This window comes from Emydura macquarii, unplaced genomic scaffold (genome assembly GCF_026122565.2).
Source record: "Emydura macquarii macquarii isolate MOO-44397 ecotype Brisbane River unplaced genomic scaffold, CSIRO-AGI_Emac_v2 contig_1876, whole genome shotgun sequence".
Classification (NCBI taxonomy): Eukaryota; Metazoa; Chordata; order Testudines; family Chelidae; genus Emydura; species Emydura macquarii.
Window position 1 is genome coordinate 25,061,316 of NW_027132013.1, and position 14,322 is coordinate 25,075,637.

Below are 14,322 nucleotides of genomic sequence, written 5' to 3' on the forward strand. Positions count from 1 at the left end.
TAGTATCCTGGCAAACTACCATGACAACTAACAAACACGTTTTTGGACTGAGCTAGGATAACTGATGATATGAGGCCTGAAGTTTCATTTGAAACTTGGCCTCTCCAGCAAAGAAATGTGAACTACCTGTGACCATGGTACATAAGATATGGCTGAGGCTGCTTGAAAAATTTGCTATCATCTTTGATAAAGAACAAAAAAAAAAAAAGATTTATCAGCTATATCAACTACACTGCTGAGAGCCAGAGGGGATGTACAACAACAATTAGCCTTCATCCAATGACATAACCTCCTTTGTGAGATCCTTATGTTCTGAGGTGTTCAGAAGACAGGCTCTGTAGAAGTGAACAGTACTAAGTTCTCTCTTCCTTTAAGGTAGCATTAAAATAGAAAACAATCAATTCACAGACGCATACAGGAAAAGATAGTTCAGTCTATCTTATGAGTACTTAAAGTATATGAATATTATTTACCCAGAAGACCATAATGGTTGTAAAGGAACACTTAGTCTCATGTAGATCCATAAACTTAAAGAAAGAGTTGATTTCCAACTTGACAGCATGCAACAACTCCTCAATGCGATCAGACTTTTCAGAGTCAAGACTGCTTTCAGATCAGCTTCCCTTATGCTTTAGCAACTTGATTGCAGTCCTGCACTTAAAGAAAGATAGAGGGAAAGGAGGTATTATCAAAACATTCCCATTATACCTTCATTTCACCACGTCCTTCAAGAGTCCTGTAGCACAGCAACACGCCCTTAGGACATGCAGTTACCCTCCCAAAACCCATCAATGCTCATGAGCGTCAGCTAGAGAGAGTCACCCAAGGACAAAAGGATACTCCCTTTTCCCAGGGGCTGTATGCTGCCTACGCATTGCTCCCAACCTGAAGAGTGAGAAAGTCAACCTTTGAGAGTCAGCAGTATATTTTACCACTGGACTACCAAACTGACCTATACATTTTTAAAACAGGCACTCTTGCTCCAGTGAACAGCAGCAATAAATTAACTAAGGTGCTGCCAAATGCAGAGCACAGAAACCAACATAGTGATCTCACTTCACTCTTCAGAAGTGTTTTAATGACTCTGCAACCATACCACTGTGGACTGTGATTTCATCAGCTAAGGAGGGTCAAGCCTGGTCAGTATTGGGATTGGAAACTGACAGATTTGGAAATGCTCTGAAATAATTTATGAATACTGAATGTTGACCTCATTATTGGGATGTGTATGGTATGAATATATTAGTTGAGTTTAATAGGGGGCTGTGAGGGGAAAAAACAAGCAGGAAAGAAAAAGAATGGCTCAAGATACGCCATTTCTCCACAAATACTCAAGGGTTAAGAGATAGGAGATTACAGGAAAAGGTGTGCCCACACCAGAGATCAAAAAGACCACAGCAGTTTAGAAATACTCAGACCTGCTGGGTAAGCATAGTTGATCCAGAGTGTTGTAGCCCAGAACCCAGTCAAAGAGCATGAGAATTGCAGAATGCCACCCCAGGAGAGATAAAGGCACGAGGCGTGAAAACTGTGAGGGTGCTCTCTGAGAGACCAGAAAGGGGACAGATGTGTAGCTAATCCTGTAACCATGACAGAAACTTCCAAGGAAGCAGGTGCAAGCAGGAAATGGTGCTTATGATTCAGCAGATGGCACTCTTCCCTTTGAGTCAGTGCTGAACCAATATCCCAATGTGGTGTTAGGGGTCACTGTGCTGCCGGACGCAGGGATATCTTTAAATGACCAGACTCCAAATCAGTGAGCATGCAACTATCCAAAACAGCTGAGTCAGCCCTGCCCCCACCTGATGCAGAGCAGCAGCCTCAGCATAAAAGGTGCTCACACTGCACAGTCTACTGCTTAAAGAGACAGTTTCCATTTCTTTTTCATGGAGAAAGAGTAAATACTCCAGGCTAAATTACTTTCTGGTGGAAATCTATTAATTTATTTGGAATTACATTGCACTGAGGGTAAATTTGGACATCGGTGTCTAGCTACACAACATACCACCTTTAGTTACCATTGCTATTTCTTTTGAGACCTCTACTTAAACATCAACTTTTCTATATTCTTTTCATAGTGAATTTTTTCCCTTTTCCCATGAAAAGTAATCTGAATTTTCTGCCCTGATGAAGAAACAGACTCAGTCATGGAGCTCTGTCAGCCATCATAAAGGTGCCATATAAATCAGATATTTAATTTATCTGGAAAAATAAGAACATAAGAATAGCCACACTGAGTCAGACCAATGGTCCATCTAGCCCAGTATGCTGCCTTCTGACAGTGGCCAATGCCAGGAGCTCCAGAGGGAATGAATAGAATAGGTAATCAAGAGATCCATTCCATCAGCCATTCCCAGCCTCTGGCAAACAGCAACCCCTGGCTATCCTGGCTAATAGCCATTGCTGGATCTAGTCTCCATGTACATATCTAGTTCTTTTTTGTAGTTGTAGTCTTGGCCTTTACAAAATCCTCTGCCAAAGTTGAGTGTGCATTGTATGTAAAAATACTTCCTTTTGTTAATTTTAAACCTGCTGCCTATTAATTTCACTTGGTGACCCCTAGTTTTTGAGTTATGCGAAGAAGTAAACACTTCCTTATTTACTTTCTCCACACTGGTCATAATTTTATAGACTTCTATCATATCCCTCCTTAGTCATCACAAGCTGAAAAGTTCCAGTCTTATTAATCTCTCCTCATATGGAAGCTTTTCCAGACCCCTAATCATTTTAGTTCCCCTTTTCTGTACCTTTTCCAATTCCAATATATCTTTTTTTTTTTTTGATGGGGCAACCAGATCTGCACCATATGTGATCACTGGATAATTAGAACCCCAGACTTTATATAAAATAAGAAGATTTTTAGTACAGTTATTGTGCTTTTCACCCAAAGGTCTCAAGGCACTTCACAAAAGTGTATGTAAGCTTCATTAGTCACATTTTACAGATGGGAAAACTGAGGCACAGAGACATTAAATGCCACAGTGAGTCAACAGCACGGCTGGGAATAAAGACATGGATTCAGCAAAAGAGCTTAAGCACATTCTTAAAAGTTAAACACATACCTAAGTGCTAAATTGTGAGGAACTTTAACTTGGGAGCCAAAACCAAGGACTCTGTTTATGCACCGGATGATGCTACCATTAGTGAAAATTCTTATGTACTATCAGATGTTTAACCATTCATAGATAACAATTTTATAAAGTGTGATTCACAAAATCTATAGTGAGACTGTAGTAATATGAACCTGAAACTCATGTCCCAAACAGAAAATATAGTACATAAAGCAAACACCAGTTATATAATCATCTGCAAATGCAATCTGAAATGATAGATTTGTAATGGGTTTGGAATGCTGATGCAGTTGTTCCCAGAGCATAGAAGAGGGTTCTATAGTATACAGTCAGTAAAAGCCAGAGCCCTGTCATTTTGTTGATGAGTGCAGGTGACACAGTGGATACAGCGGGCTCAGATAAGTCACTGTGTTCAAAGACACGAAGGGTATGTCTACATTGCAATGTAAGCCCAGGATTTGAACTTAGGCTCAGGCCTAAGAACCCTTCCGTATACACTCAAATCGCACCAATCCAGAGCTCGGACCCAGGGTCCTAGGGTCCCACGGGATGGAGGGTCCAAGCTTCAGTCAAGCCAGGACCCTGGATTCAAGCCCTATTGCTTTGCAGTGTAGACACAGCCTCACTGGACTCGTGCTCTAAGAGTCTACCAAAAGTATTCCACAATCCCTTGGACTGACTTTCATTGTCCTCTGTCTGGACAGTCAGGTTTTCCCATACTGCATCACGAACAAATGGCTAGACTAGCCAAATTTCAGGAGAGCTCTAGAAAGTCTGGGATATGGTTGGTTGGACTCAGGTCTGTGTGCTCAGTGTAGATGCTGTAGTCCTAGGTTCAGGTTAGAAAATTCTTAACCTAGGGTTGACAATCAGTGTAGATGCTCAAGCCCTTGGTTCTCTAGGCAGCTGCCAGTGGGTCGGTGGCAGCAGCAGCAGCAGCTTAGCTTAGCCTCCTCTGGCTTATTATACCTGCCACACATGAGCTCAGTCCAACACTTGTATGCAGAGAGGAAGCAGATGCAACACCAAGAAAGCTACATCTCTCTCTCCTCTCTTCATGTGCCAAGTACAGAGGGACTCAGTCCAGTCTGTGTACCTTCCAATTACATTTACAGCCACTTCCAGGTCCCTTTATGCTGCCAGAGTGGAAGGATGGTCCACTGGGTAGGATGCTAGCCTCAGACTCAGAAGAACAGGGATTCAATTCTCTTCCCTACCAGAGTTTTCCTTTGTGAGCTTGGGTAAGTTATTTAGGCTCCCAACTTCCACTGAAAACATTGGAACACTGAAATCAATGGAAGCTAGAAGCCTAAATATCTTTGAGGTTTCGGGCCTCAGTGCCCCATCTGTAAAATGATAATTGCATTTCCCTATCTGTTAGGGGTGTTGTGAGGATAAGTACATTAAAGACTGTGAGGTCAATGATAATGATACTCCCATAGATAGACAGAGTGATGTAAAGAGGCCTTAGTGTAAATGAGAATCACGCCCATAAGTTCAAAGGAAGTACCAAAACCACCCCAGTCACTGTTACTAGATGGCTCAGCAGAGCATATATTGAGCAGGAGGTAAATTATTCATTAACACACCTGCAACTACCAGTCAACTGTCTGTGGATGTGAAGAAGATATTGTCTCAGTCAGGGTCCCGCAATGACACTTTATCCTCTACTGGTAATGTCTATGGGCTTGTCTACACTTACAGCGCTGCTGCAGTACTGCTGTAGTGCTTAGTCAAGACACTATTTATGCCTATGGGAGAGCTTCTCCCATCCACATAAACTCCACCTCCCTGAGAGGCAGCAGCTATGTCTATGGGAGAAGCCCTCCCATCAACATAGCACTGTCCGCACCAGGGGGTTAGGTCGATATAATTACGTTGCTCAGAGGCGTGGATTTTCCACACCCCTGAGCAACATAGTCATACAGACATAAGTTGTTATGTAAACCAAGCCTATGTTTGCAGCACTCTTTGGCATCCCAAGTTCACAAGAATTCCAGGATTCTCTCAGGATATAGATAAGACAAACAGATAGATGCATGCTCTCGGAACCACTCCCTTGCACTTCATGTATACCATTGCATGAATATAGGTGCTTTGGGAAGCATGTTGCCTTCCCAACTGAAACATCAGATAATGGCCAATGCTGAGGTAAGGCACCTGATTTGACAGACCAGTAGCCTAATCCAATATGGCAAATCACACATTCTCAGTCCCTAATTCTGCTCTCAGTTACACCAGTGTAAATCTGAACTAACTGAATTGACTTTGTTAGAACTTCTCCAAATTTACACCAGTGTTCCTGAGATCAAAATTTGTTCCTAAGAAAGTAATTCAAAATCTGATAAATTGTCCAGGATCCCTACAGTCTCTTCCAAGGAAACTGTTGTGCTCTTCTGATGTGCAGACATACCGATTCAGACTGTAGTGTAGAACCTCACTAATTTACAAGGAGACCCATTGCAAATGACTGAATTTTGTTAATTACTGACTAAATGAACAAAACAACAAAAAAGCAGGCTATGGTGTCTCAAAATGAACTTTGTTCATTTATTCTGTCAATTTCAGTTTAGTTTGATTTATTATAACACTTCATACTGGTGTCTGTAGTATATATTGTGAAAATAATGAAATCTTACTCACACCAGACCTCACTCCATTAAATCTTTGCAGAGATGAAGAGAGACTGCCATTATTTTGTGCAGATTATAATAAATTGTGCAGTTTAGTGGAGAATGGATTACGAGGTTCTACTGTAACTAGTTGTCATTCTATTCCCCACCCTTTTTCAATAGTTGCTGATATCTATCTCAGACAAATTCCTTATGTGTTGAAATTTTCTATGCTTAGTCTTAAGCGCAAAAGTGAATCGTTTTGAAAGTTTGCAGGGGTTTTTTCATGGAGCCCTTACTTTAAAGAACCTATAGAACACAAAACATGCATGGAATCCATTTATCATCAGATCACACTTAGTCACTTTTAATTCTTCAGACCTTCAGAGTAAAATTACATTGTAAAAGTGACAGTAAAAATGTTACTTTCTTACTTAACAGATCTTCTTCCTGGGAGCTTGATTTTCCATGGCCTTTCACTTTGTGGAGTCATTTACACCTGCGCAGAGGATGTAAGATACAATCAAATCAGAATTCTCCACTCACTTCAGTGGTAGGGGTCATACACCTGTTCAGAAGGGATGTAAGAGTTGGATCAACAAAGCAACTTAGGTGATGCAATGCTGAGTGTCATGGTGCCTGACTTTTAGGTGCACAGAAAATCACAGAAACAACACAGCGATTCACAAAACCTGAGCTCAGCACCTAGGCACACAATGAATGGGTAGAAATAGGCATCTTAGAATGCAAGCCACAAAAGCCAGCACTAGGCAGGGAGCTCCCTAAATTAGCCAATGGGAAATACTGACCAGAGGGGTATGTTCTAAGCCTGACCTCTCACTCAGAGACAGGCACCTAATGCAAGGTTGCAGGGAGACACCTATCTCTCTTCAGAGATCCATGAATGGGAACCTGCTGTCTGGAATCAGGCAGCTTAGGTACTAAGCATTTTCTTGGTGGAATGGGTTAGATGCCTGCCTCATTCCACACAAAATGGAGAAGCCCATCCTATCATTTTTACCCCAGTGTTTAAAGCACTTGCCTGGGATGTGGGAGACCCAGGTTCAACACCCCCCACCCCCTTCCCAATCTCTACCAAAAGGATAGAAAGGATTTGAACAATGGCTCTCCTGCCTGTCAGGAGAGTGCTGCAATCACTGAACTATGGAATATTCTCCCTCATTCTCTCCTGTTGGAGCTGTTGTACTCTGGATAACTAACAAAAGAATGGTTGGAGCAGTGGGATAGGACCATGAATCTCCCACCTCAGGGTGGGTATCCTAACTACTGGACTAGAGCATCATTCCCTTTCTCTCTCTCTCTCTGGCCCAATGATTACTTAGGTATCTATCCACAGTGGAACAGTCACTGGACCAGAGGGCAAGGGAATGGGAATTATGGTAATACATGGTTAGGGCACCCCGCTAGTAGGTGGGACACCCTGAGACCACTCCCCTTGCTCAAATCACTCTTTCATTATTTATCCAAAGAGCAACACTTTCAACAGGAGAGACTAAACAAGACCCCCCACCACCACCTTTGGCAGAAAGGGAGGAATTGAACTTAGCTCTCCCACATCCCAGGCAAATGCACTGATCACTGGGCAAAGAGTTATAAGGTCATCATCTCCTCATTTCTGAATGGGACTCAATCCAGCAGGTATCCTCAGAGGCCATCTACCAGCTCAGGCCCTACACATGATTTAGGTGGTCAAACGCCTGTCTTCCCCCAGTTCATGGATCATTCTGGGGCATAGATGGGAGATAGGCATCCATACGCCTAGAATGAGACAGCAATGCACATGCTCAGAGGCAGGAACATAGGTGCCTAGGGAACTTTTATTCTGAATAATTTAGGCACCAAGGGAGTTTAGGCATCTACAGGCTTCAGCTGGAATTTTATGGATCATAGTGGAGCCAAAACTGGGACTTAGGCATCCAAATATGGGATTTAGGCACCTAAGTACCTTCATGAATCAGCAGCTGAGTGTATTCAGAAATATATGTTTACGTCACTGGGTAAAATACGTTTTTACTACACAGCTAGCTGTGTTGGCTTTGCTGTTCTAAGAGAGAGGCAGCCGAATTCTATTTCTTTTCATACAGCCAAATTCTTTTGCACAGCCAAATTCTGCTCTGAATGAAACCAGCACAACCATCTCTAAACAATGGAGTAGCATAGGTTTAACTGCAGGTAAGATTTGACCTGCCATCTACATTACTGGTGGTGATGAATAGGCAGGCAAGAACGCAGCATCACATTCATAACCCAGTTTGAGTCTGGTAATTAGGAAAAAAGTGTCTTATAATTGCAAACTGAGCAAATCTGATCCGGAGTCACTGAGACAAACTAAACATGGAACCCTATGATACCATTTTTAAAGTCGCTTTTCAGAGCAGAATCTTCTGTTCCTTCACTGCTGAGTTGCCTTAAGCATTTTACCTGTAATGATGCTCTTACAGCATTTAAAGCTTTAAAGTTAAAGGCATGCTTACAGGCACCTGACTCTTTAAGGTGCTTCTACACTAGAGAGAAAAGCCATTGTTTCTGGCACCCACAACATATGGAAAATAGATTCTGTCCACACAGATAAGCGCTCCGGATCTCACCAGTACCACTATGAATGTACTTTCTTGAAGCAAGTGTTAAAAAATGCCACTTCCTGAACCGTTCATTGCACAGCTACATAACATCATGCAAATGCAAACCACAGGCTTTGAGCCACACCAAGGTTGCTGGTCCTTTCGGCTAGGTTCAAACGTGCTCTTCCACCCCTATCAATAACCGTTCTCCTGTTCTCTATTCCAGGAAGATTCAAGAGCAGCCAAGGTGCTGCTCTGTTCTCTCCACCCCCAGGAGAGAAACATCAAATAGCACACATAATCAATGTTTATTTACATAAAGTTTTGACTATGACATTTGCACATAACGAATAAAAAATGTAACCAAAGCTGTTCTCACTTCATTTACTCCTGTAAAATATGAAATGGAGAGAGGCTTGTGAGCACAGACTACAAATACACACTGCACACCCATTAAATAATACTATAGAACTTAATTTAAAAGGGGCCAGGGTTTGAGTCATAGTTTGGAGTTGCATCAGTTTCACCTAACGGATGCCAGCTATTTGAAAAAAATAACCAGCAAAAAGGGACATTAGTGGAAAGTCACTGAAATGACAGATCCACAGTCATTAGGCAAGGCTATCCCCAACCTCCAAATAAATCCTAGCCCTCTAGTTACCTTTCCACAGTGTATCAACCTTCACTGATCCTCTGCTACTGAATCCATTGCCCCCAACCATGGTACATGCTCACATTGCTAGGGATGTCTGGAGAAACTAACTGTGCCAGAGAGATTCCCCAGAGAGAAATGGTCCCTCTGGACTCTGCCCATACCACTCCCATGCCTGGATCTTAGAGGGAAAGGAAAGAGAAAACAAAACTCAGTTCAGTAACTGACAGGGCATGAGGATGCAGCCCCCATTCAGCCTCTGAACAGAAAGCAGGCTGTATAACTTAACCCACAAGGCAATGCATAGAAAGTATAAAACTTTATATTTAAATTAATTTTAAAAGGAGCAAATCAAGTCTCTACCCATGGAAAATCATTACCCAAAGTTGTAGCTGTTCAGTAACAAGGGTAAAGAGTCAGAGAAAGCATAATTTTCTTCTAACACTGAACAAGGGTCTTTATTAGAATAAGAAAAATAATATCAACCCTAAAGATATTTTGTCTCTCAAGACCAGACTTGTAAAGGTATTTAGGTGCCTAAAGATACAGTTAGGTGCCTTGTGGGGTTTTAAAATGTGCCTAAGTGCCTAATTCCCATGTGCCTCCTAGGTACTTAAAGATGTAATTGGGTGCTTTTGATCTAAGTAACTATAAAAATCTGGCCCTCCATGTCTTTCTGCTTCATGGAAAAATTCTCCTTAGAACTTTACCCAGGCCCCTCTTGTCTGGCTTCCTGCTACAGATTTAAAGAACTGCACCTATATCCTCACAGAAACAGAAAGCAAAACACACCTCTGGTTCTTTACATTAGAACTCAAACTATGTAATACTAACAGCTGCAAATTATATACTACAAGTATGCACTTGCCACTTTGCCATGCACCTGTTCCAGGGAGCTGTGCCAGGAGCGGTGTGGCAGGCACCACAATGCCCAGATACAATAACACCTGTGGTAAATGCTGTGGGTGGATATACTACAGCCACTTGAAAAAACAAAACAAAAAAAAGCAGTCAGGTTAGTATAGACACAATGAACCATTGCATAGATAGAAGAATCTGGCAATGGTTAGCCACGTCACTTGCCCCTGAAATACACAACTTCTATGGTGCAGATGGACCTTAAGAGAGCTTAAGGTCACCGTCATCTATCTCCCTTTTGTTTCTTTTTTCTTTAAAAAACTAATAAATGCATGTTAAGGCTGAGACGTCATGAACACATAAGTTAGGGTAACTCCCACAATGCTAACTCTACCATATAGCACATCTTATATCATTTACAGTACATGTTAGTAACATGCAATAGTATAGTAAAGGAGATCTGCAAAGGTGCAAAACAGAACAAACCCATTCTTTTTCCCTTTGCAGATCCCCTTTGAAGCTTACATTTAACAAGGAAGACAGCAATGAAAAATACTACATGGGTGTAATATTATTATTATTTGCATTATCATAGCACCTAGAAGCCCAGTCATGAACCAGGACCTCTTTACGCTAGGTGCTGTACAATATGTGGGTGTGATTTAGCACTGTGGCCACAACTTTGAAGTGATAACCTACTATGCAATGTGACAGTAAGAATTGTACCTTCTTACTCAATATACCTGTTCTCTGTACATTTTCAGAGGCATATCTGCTGACTTTAGTGCCTAAAATACATTTTTATTCTTGTGAGCACAAAATCAACACACTTATGCCAGAGAGAGTTGCATTCTATTCTGGCTCATGCATCATCAACAGAATTGTTAGCTAAGTTCTAACTGCAAAATCTTTTTTGTCGATGCTATGTGAACCCAGTTTGACTTTCAGATTCTGGATTGAGTTTACAGGGCTGGCATTTAGAAAAAACAGATTTTTACTTGTAAACTGAGCGGGTTTGATCTGGGAATCACTGAGAGATCAAAAAGATGAAACCCTACAATTGTATTCTAACAAAGTCACTTTTCAGAGCAGAACAGTATCTTAACTTTTGAAGGATCTAGATTTCTAGGTTTTTTATTTTTCACTCAACATTTTAGTAACACAATGTTCTTTAAATTTACTTTCCATTTTTTAAAGGAAAAAAAAAGAATTATTTGGCTTACAGAGTTTACAAGTTCAGTCAACTTCTAAAGGTAATACAAGCTCCACAGACCTTCAGCTCTCACAAAGCCATCATTAACTATCCTTGTAAGTTCCTTGATACATCACTATTTGCCCTGCAGAGCTTACAAGCTCAGCTGGCTTCAGGAAGGCATCCTTAAACTTTTTTTAACTTGGTTTATTAAGACTTAAGGAAAGCTACAAAAACAACATAAAGGCCCAATTCTGCCTTCAATTACATATGTGCAGTTTCCATTTATATAATCTGGAGCTCAAAAATAGAACTCTAGAAAGAACTGGGTCCTAGTTTTGAGCATCTAATTGTAGATGTTTCTGGAGTTCTCCAGTGTAACATTTCTGATCAGAACATATGGGGAAAATATTAGTTTTCATACTTAAATTACTCAAAACAATTTGCATCTGCTTTAGTCAAACTTCAAATCACCTCTGGTTAAAAGCCAGGTAGAAACATTTCAACCCCAAAATAATGTGATTGAGGACAATTATAAGCAGCTGAAACAGGCAATTAGAATTGGAGTCCAGCTTTCATGCACAGAACTTGCTCACACACATCTATATAAGATATAAATTCTGACACCATGATTGATGCCACTGGACCAAACATGATGTACAGCTTCAGCTATGTCCCACATTCACCAGAGTGGACCAACATACACACAACAGAAAAGGGAATAGAGAACAGTGAACAGTTAAGAAAATGATGGTGAGTCCTCTCTCCTGATTCCTCTTCTCCCTCAACTGGTATTAGAAATATCTTGGCTACTAGTTTAGATGAAATAACCATGTTCCACCAGGTCTTAATCAGACTTTCTGTAACACAGATGAAATTGGTTTTGTCCCATCTAACAAACAAACCATTGCTAACACATGTTAATGGGTTGTCAGGGAGAAATGGTTTCTAATCAGTTTTCTCAGCAGTGGGTGACGTTCCTAGTATAGAAGAGATCTTAGAGGTTAGTCATGGAAGTAAAGGCAGCAGGCACGGCAAGCAAATGTCCTACTAGGTATTAGCCTCCCCTTAACACTTCAGATTTTATTGTTTTATATCTCGTGAACTATAGGAATCAGAGCTATGGGAAAATCTGCCCCATTACTCCTGTATACTCTTGGAATCACAGTTATACACACCCTTGCTCAATGCTCACCACCAGCTACACTGTCTATTTCCTTAAAATCAAGCTCCTAGTCCTATTTTTCATGGATGTCTTTTCTGCACATTCTCTCCTCCCATCATTTGTCACATTTTAACACCTTCCTTGTCTCCAGTTCATTTCAGTTCCATCAGCAAGACAGGGAGCAAGCCTGCAATGCAAATGTGGATCATAGGGGAGGCATATTTGCAAAACAAAAGGGAGTTGGGGTGAGGAGAAGCTTACAGTAAGCCTAATGTAAAGCTCCAAAGTCCAGATGCAGCTTTTTCTACTGCTTCTCTCACACACACGACACAGAAGGGGTATAAAAGAGGGAACCACACACATTCTCAGGAAAGGAGAGAGCAAAACCCCTCTGAGGATACACATCTTGCTAGTGATTATCCTGGCAAACATGCAACATAGCCTATAGCTTCCATTGTGGGAAAGGGCGCTCTGCCTGCAAACTAAAACCCGAGACCGTATGCTAACAGGGTGTGGAGGGGGAGTTGTTTTGGTTTTGTTTGTAAACGATCTCTGTTCTCGTACCTCCTCCAGGAGCATTTCTCTCTGAATCCACCTCAACGCTCTCCTAGAGGCTTAGGCAGAGGCGAGCCGGAGCTGCCAGTTCACTAACAAGCCGGAAATTGAGCACGGGAAGCAGCAGGAGGCTCATTAGCCAAAGTGCTGGTGCTCCGCCAGTGCATTAGCCACCCAGAGAGAGGGCGGCGGCGGCGGCTGCTGCCCTGCCTTGTTAGCACCAGTGGCCGGCTCGCACCTCTGCCAGGCGGGGGCGGCCGCAGCCGCCTCTCGGCGCGACAAGCGCATGCATGGGCTGCAGCCGGCAGCGGGGAAGCGCGCCGCGCAACGAGGAAAAGCAACCCCAGCCCGTTCCCTGGGGCGAGCCCAGCCAGCCCGACCCGCCACCCCCGCGCCCGTGCAGGGGGGCACCGAGGGTCCGTCCTGCTGCTCCTGGTGTCCCCCCCCCTGCGCCAGCCTCCGTCCGCTCTCACGCGGCAGCGCCCCCTACGGGCAGCAGCAGCGCCTCGCGCCCCCCCATCCAGCTGCTTCAGGAGTCGGGACTCTCTTGCGCCGGCGGGCGGGTGGGCGGCTCCTCCTGGGCCAGGCAGGCACGTGGTCCGCTGGGCGGGCGGGGGACTGGACAGGACAGGACTGAGAGAGAGCGAGGGAGTCCTTAGCCCTCCCGCCCCCTCTGCCCTGCGCCCGGGGGGAGGGGCTCGGCTGGCTACGCCAGAGGGGAAGGGCGTGGATGGGGAGGGGAGCGCGCTGGGTCCAGGACTCGGCGGGGCGGGGTCTCGGGAGGCGGGGGTGTGATGTCAGGCCCAGAGCCAGGGCGCCCCCTGCGGCTGGAGGGAGGGGGAGACTCGCGGGAGGGTGCGGGGATTTCGAACCCGGCCGCGCCCGTGCCTGTCCGCGCGCGGCGCCTTGGAAAATCTGAGCCCAAAGGGCCCGCAGGCTGCGCTGCGCTGCTCACCTCTCCCCCCCCGCACAGGGCGCCCTGCCCAGCCCTGCCGCGTCGCTGCCTCCTCGGCTAGGGCTGCACCCCCACTTGTCAGTGCACAGGCCCTGGAAACTGTGGCATTGCGGAGATTTGTCGGGGGGGCAATGCCAGTCAATGTTCTTTGACCCGGCAGGGACCCCCGTGTCTCCTCCCCCGGCAGGAACCTTGGATCTCCCTCGGCCGGGGGGGGGGGCTCCCCCCTTTCTTACCAGCACACAATACATGAGCCGCTGCCGCCAGGACTCAAGAGCCTGACTAGTCCCCCGTGCTCTGCCATACAGGAACAGACTCCCAGGTGGCAATGCTCCTGCCGGCTCCAGCAGTGGGCCGAGATTTAGCACAGGAGCGTGGCTTAAAAGTGCTCAGTCCCAGTCCCTGTCCCCTCCCCCCCATCCCCAGCAGCCTATGGAACTTTGAGCAAGTGCAAAAACCTTGGGGGAAGCATCTCCGTCCCCTCTTCCCCCCAACTCCCTTAACTGGCACCACTGTGGGGAGGGGACAGAGGTAAGGAGTTAAGAGTGTGAGACTGGCACTCAGGGCCCTCCAGTTTCAATCAATCAATCAATTTTTGATGGGTGGGGGCACTTGAAAGCAAAAAGATTCCCCTTTGAGCCTGCCACGCTGTATTTTAGATCCCAAGAGAGTGCAGGATG

The 14,322-nt window shown here is 44.2% G+C and overlaps 1 long non-coding RNA gene across 1 annotated transcript; it reads left to right on the forward strand.

Annotated features, from left to right (window-relative positions):
• Positions 1-11,610: 11,610 nt before the first annotated feature.
• Positions 11,611-13,771, forward strand: LOC137159692 (uncharacterized). Its single transcript, XR_010921695.1, has 2 exons — positions 11,611-11,720; positions 12,706-13,771. It is a non-coding gene; the product is annotated as an uncharacterized lncRNA (long non-coding RNA).
• The last annotated feature ends 551 nt before the right edge of the window (positions 13,772-14,322 follow it).